Source organism: Aulostomus chinensis, chromosome 1 (assembly GCF_037954235.1).
Source record: "Aulostomus chinensis isolate RoL2024-O1b breed Wild chromosome 1, RoL_Achi_v1.0, whole genome shotgun sequence".
NCBI classification, from domain to species: domain Eukaryota; kingdom Metazoa; phylum Chordata; class Actinopteri; order Syngnathiformes; family Aulostomidae; genus Aulostomus; species Aulostomus chinensis.
Window position 1 is genome coordinate 45,135,912 of NC_141320.1, and position 6,669 is coordinate 45,142,580.

Here is a 6,669-nt window from a genome sequence, read left to right on the forward strand (position 1 = left end):
TGCGACAGTGATGTAGTAAGAATTGCTAATGAACTCAAAATGATGCGAACAGTAATGAAGTGAAACTTTCGAATAACCTCAAAGTGATGCTGACAGTCATGTCGTAAGTGTTGCTACAAACCTCAAAATAATGCGACAGTAATGTAGTAAAAGTTGCTACGAACCTCAAAATATTGCGACAGTGATGTCGGAAGAATTGCTAATGAATTCAAAATGATGCTAACAGTAATGTAGTGATAGTTGCTAATCAAGTCAGTGATGCTTACAGTAATGTAGTAAGTGTTTCGAACAACCTCAAAGTGATGCTGACAGTCATGTAGTAAGAGTTGCTACGAACCTCAAAATAATGCAACAGTGATGTCAGAAGAATTGCTAATGATCTCAAAATGATGCGACAGTGATGTCGGAAGAATTGCTAATGAACTCAAAATGATGCTAAGATTAATGGAGTGAAAGTTTCGAATAACCTCAAAGTGATGCTGACAGTCATGTAGTAAGAGTTGCTACAAACCTTAAAATCATGCAGTAGTAAAGTAGTAAGAGTTGCTACTAACCTGAATTTAATGCTACAGTGATGTAAGAATTTCTATTAAACTCAAAATGATGCCAACAGTAATGTAGTGATAGTTGCTAATCAACTCAGTGATGCTTACAGTAATGTAGTAAGAGTTGCTACGAACCTCAAAATAATGCGATGGTGATGTCGGAAGAATTGCTCATGAACTCAAGATGATGCTAACAGTAATGTAGTGGTAGTTGCTAATCAAGTCAGTGATGCTTACAGTAATGTAGTAAGTGTTTCGAACAATCTCAAAGTGATGCTGACAGTCATGTAGTAAGAGTTGCTAAGAACCTCAAAATAATGCGACAGTGATGTCAGAAGAATTGCTAATGATCTCAAAATGATGCGACAGTGATTTCGTAAGAATTGCCAATGAACTCAAAATGATGCTAACATTAATGGAGTGAAAGTTTCGAATAACCTCAAAGAGATGCTGACGGTCATGTAGTAAGAGTTGCTCCGGACCTCAAAATGATGCGACAGTAATGTAGAAAAAGTTGCTACGAACCTCAAAAAAATGCGACAGTGATGTCAGAAGAATTGCTAATGATCTCAAATTGATGCTACTGTGATTTAGTAAGAAATGCTAATGAACTCAAAATGATGCTAACAGTAATGGAGTGAAAGTTTCGAGTAACCTCAAAGTGATGCTGAAAGTCATGTGGTTTGTGTTGCGAGGAAATAAAAAATGATGCTGACAGTGATGTCGTAAGAATTGCTATTGAACTCAAAACGATGCTAACAGTAATGAAGTGATAGTTGAATAATCAACTCAGTGATGCTTACAGTAATGTAGTAAGAGTTTCGAACAACCTCAAAGTGATGCTGACAGTCATGTTGTAAGAGTTGCTACGAACCTAAAAAATAATGCGACAGTGATGTCAGAAGAATTGCTACGAACATCAAAATAATGCGACAGTGATGTCAGAAGAATTGCTAATGATCTCAAAATGATGCGACAGTGATGTAGTAAGAATTGCTTATGAACTCAAAATGATGCTAACAGTAATGGAGTGAAAGTTTCGAAGAACCTCAAAGTGATGCTGACAGTCATGTAGTAAGAGTTGCTACGAACCTCAAAATAATGCGACAGTGATGTCGGAAGAATTGCTAATGAACTCAAGATGATGCTAACCGTAATGTAGTGATAGTTGCTAATCAACTCAGTGATGCTTACAGTAATGTACTAAGTGTTTCGAACACCTCAAAGTGATGCTGACAGTCATGCAGTAAGAGTTGCTATGAACCTCAAAATAATGCGACAGTGATGTCAGAAGAATTGCTAAAGATCTCAAAATGATGCGACAGTGATGTAGTAAGAATTGCTAATGAACTCAAAATGATGCTAACAGTAATGGAGTGAAAGTTTCGAATAACCTCAAAGTGATGCTGACGATCATGTGGTAGGAGTTGCTACGAACCTCAAAATAATGCGACAGTAATGTAGAAAAAGTTGCTAAGAAACCTAAAAATATTGCGACAGTGATGTCCGATGAATTGCTAAAGATCTCAAAATGATGCGACAGTGATTTAGTAAGAATTGCTAATAAACTCAAAATGATGCTAACAGTAATGGAGTGAATGTTTCGAATAACCTCAAAGTGATGCTGACAGTCATGTAGTAAGAGTTAATACGAAACTCAAATATTGCGACAGTGATGTCGGAAGAATTGCTCATGAACTCAAAATGATGCTAACAGTAATGGAGTGAAAGTTTCGAATAACCTCAAAGTGATGCTGACAGTCATGTAGTAAGAGTTGCTACGAACCTCAAAATAACGCGACAGAAATGGAGTAAAAGTTGCTAGGAACCTCAAAATATTGTGACAGTGATGTCGGAAGAATCGCTAATGAACTCAAAATGATGCTAACAGTAATGGAGTGATAGTTGCTAAGAAACTCAGTGATGCTTACAGTAATGTAGTAAGAGTTTCGAACAAGCTCAAAGTGATGCTGACAGTCATTTAGTAAGAGTTGCTAATGAACTCAATTTAATGCTACAGTGATGTCGTGAGAATTGCTCAACAACTCAAAATGATGCGAACAGTAATGGAGTGAACGTTTCGAATAACCTCATAATGATGCTGACAGTCATGTACTAAGAGTTGCTACGAACCTCAAAATAATGCTACAGTGATGTTGTAAGAATTGCGACGAACCTCAAAATAATGCTACAGTGATGTCGTAAGAATTGCTAATGAACTCAAAATGATGCTAACAGTAATGTAGTGATAGTTGCTAATAAACTCAAAGTTAAGCTGACAATAATGTAGTAAGAATTGCTACGAACCTTAAAATAATGCAACAATAATGTAGTAAGAGTTGCTACGAACCTCAAAATATTGCGACAGTGATGTCGGAAGAACTGCTAATGATCTCAAAATGATGTGACAGTGATGAAGTAAGAATTGCTAATGAACTCAAAATGATGCTAACAGTAATGTAGTGATAGTTGCTAATCAACTCAGTGATGCTTGCAGTAATGTAGTAAGTGTTTCGAATAACCTCAAAGTGATGCTGACAGTCATGTAGCAAGAGTTGCTACGAACCTCAAAATAATAAGACAGTGATGTCGGAAGAATTGCAAATGATCTCAAAATGATGCGACAGTGATGTAGTAAGAATTGCTAATGAACTCAAATTGATGCTAACAGTAATGAAGTGAAACTTTCGAATAACCTCAAAGTGATGCTGACAGTCATGTCGTAAGTGTTGCTACAAACCTCAAAATAATGTGACAGTAATGTAGTAAAAGTTGCTACGAACCTCAAAATATTGCGACAGTGATGTCGGAAGAATTGCTAATGAATTCAAAATGATGCTAACAGTAATGTAGTGATAGTTGCTAATCAAGTCAGTGATGCTAACAGTAATGTAGTAAGTGTTTCGAACAACCTCAAAGTGATGCTGACAGTCATGTAGTAAGAGTTGCTACGAACATCAAAATAATGCGACAGTGATGTCAGAAGAATTGGTAATGATCTCAAAATGATGCTAACAGTAATGGAGTGAACGTTTCGAACAATCTCAAAGTGATGCTGAGAGTCATGTAGTAAGAGTTCCTACGAATCTTAAAATAATGCAACAGTGATGTCAGAAGAATTGCTAATGATCTCAAAATGATGCGAAAGTGATGTCGGAAGAATTGCTAATGAACTCAAAATGATGCTAAGATTAATGTAGTGAAAGTTTCGAATAACCTCAAAGTGATGCTGACAGTCATGTAGTAAGAGTTGCTACAAACCTTAAAATCATGCAGTAGTAAAGTAGTAAGAGTTGCTACTAACTTGAATTTAATGCGACAGTGATGTAAGAATTTCTATTAAACTCAAAATGATGCCGACAGTAATGTAGTGATAGTTGCTAATCAACTCAGTGATGCTTACAGTAATGTAGTAAGAGTTTCAAAAAACCTCAAAGTGATGCTGACAGTCATGTAGTAAGAGTTGCTACGAACCTCAAAATATTGCGACAGTGATGTCAGAAGAATTTCTCATGAACTCAAAATGATGCGAAGATTAATGGAGTGAAAGTTTCGAATAACCTCAAAGTGATGCTGACAGTAATTTAGTGATAGTTGAGAATCAACTCAGTGATGCTTACAGTAATGTAGTAAGAGTTGCTACGAACCTCAAAATAATGCGATGGTGATGTCGGAAGAATTGCTAATGAACTCAAGATGATGCTAACAGTAATGTAGTGGTAGTTGCTAATCAAGTCAGTGATGCTTACAGTAATGTAGTAAGTGTTTCGAACAATCTCAAAGTGATGCTGACAGTCATGTAGTAAGAGTTGCTAATGAACTCAATTGAATGCTACTGTGATGTCGTAAGAATTGCTAATGAACTCAAAATGATGCGACAGTGATGTGGTTTGAGTTGCGAGTAAATAAAAAATGAAGCTGACAGTGATGTCGTAAGAATTGATATTGAACTCAAAACGATGCTAACAGTAATGTAGTGATAGTTGCTAATCAACTCAGTGATGCTTTCAGTAATATAGCAAGAGTTTCGAACAACCTCAAAGTGATGCTGACAGTCATGTAGTAAGTGTTGCAACGAACCTTAAAATAATGCGACAGTAATGTAGTAAAAGTTGCTACGAACCTCAAAATATTGCGACAGTGATGTCGGAAGAATTTCTAATGAACTCAAAATGATGCGACAGTGATGTCGTAAGAATTGCTAATGAACTCAAGATGATGGTAACAGTAATGTAGGGATAGTTGCTAATAAACTCAGTGATGCTTACAGTAATGTTGTAAGAGTTTCAAACAATCTCAAAGTGATGCTGACAGTCATGTAGTAAGAGTTGCTAATGAACTCAATTGAATGCCACTGTGATGTCGTAAGAATTGCTAATGAACTCAAAATGATGCTAACAGTTATGTTAGTTAAGTTTCGAATAACCTCAAAGTGATGCAGACAGTCATGTAGTGATAGTTGCTAATAAACTCAAAGTGATTCTGACAGTAATGTAGTAAGAGTTGCTACGAACCTTTAAATAATGCAACAGTAATTTAGTAAGAGTTGCTACGAACCTTAAAATAATGCAAACATAATGTAGTAAGAGTTGCTACGAACCTCAAAATAATGTGACAGTGATGTCAGAAGAATTGCTAAAGATCTCAATATGATGCGACAGTGATTTAGTAAGAATTGCGAGGAAACTCAAAATTATACTAACAGTAATGGAGTGAAAGTTTCGAACAACCTCAAAGTGATGCTGACAGTAATGTAGTAAGAGTTGCTAAGAACCTCAAAATAATGCGACAGTAATGTAGAAATAGTTGCTACGAACCTCAAAATATTGCGACAGTGATGTCGGAAGTATTGCTAACGATCTCAAAATGATGCGACAGTGATGTAGTAAGAATTACTAATGAACTCAAAATGATGCTAAATGTAATGGAGCGAAAGTTTCAAATAACCTCAAAGTGATGCTGACAGTAATGTAGTAAGAGTTGCTAAGAACCTCAAAATAATGCGACAGTGATGTAGTAAAAGTTGCTACGAACCTCAAAATATTGCGACAGTGATGTCGGAAGAATTTCTAATGAACTCAAGATGATGCTAACAGTAATGTAGTGATCGTTGCTAATCAACTCAGTGATGCTTACAGTAATGTACTAAGTGTTTCGAACAACCTAAAGTGATGCTGACAGTCATGTAGTAAGAGTTGCTACGAACCTCAAAATAATGCGACAGTGATGTCAGAAGAATTGCTAAAGATCTCAAAATGATGCGACAGTGATTTAGTAAGAATTGCTAATAAACACAAAATGATGCTAACATTAATGGAGTGAAAGTTTCGAATAAACTCAAAGTGATGCTGACAGTCATGTAGTAAGAGTTAATACGAAACTCAAAATATTGCGACAGTGATGTCGGAAGAATTGCTAAAGATCTCAAAATGATGCGACAGTGATTTCGTAAGAATTGCTAATGAACTCAAGATGATGCTAACAGTAATGTAGTGATAGTTGCTAATGAACTCAAAATGATGCTAACAGTAATGGAGTGAAAGTTTCGAATAACCTCAAAGTGATGCTGACGGTCATGTAGTAGGAGTTGCTACGAACCTCAAAATAATGCGACAGTAATGTAGAAAAAGTTGCTACGAACCTCAAAATATTGCGACAGTGATGTCAGATGAATTGCTAAAGATCTCAAAATGACGCGACAGTGATTTAGTAAGAATTGATATTAAACTCAAAATGATGCTAAAAGTAATGGAGTGAACGTTTCGAACAAACTCAAAGTGATGCTGACAGTAATGTAGTAAGAGTTGCTACGAACCTCAAAATAATGTTACAGTGAAGTCAGAAGAATTGCTAATGATCTCAAAATTATGCAACAGTGATGTAGTAAGAATTGCTAATGAACTCAAAATAATGCTAACAGTAATGGAGTGAAAGTTTTGAATAACCTCAAAGTGATGCTGACAGTCATGTAGTAAGTGTTGCAACGAACCTCAAAATAATGCGACAGTAATGTAGTAAAAGTTGCTACGAACCTCAAAATATTGCGACAGTGATGTCGGAAGAATTTCTAATGAACTCAAGATGATGCTAAATGTAATGTAGTGATAGTTGCGAATCAACTCAG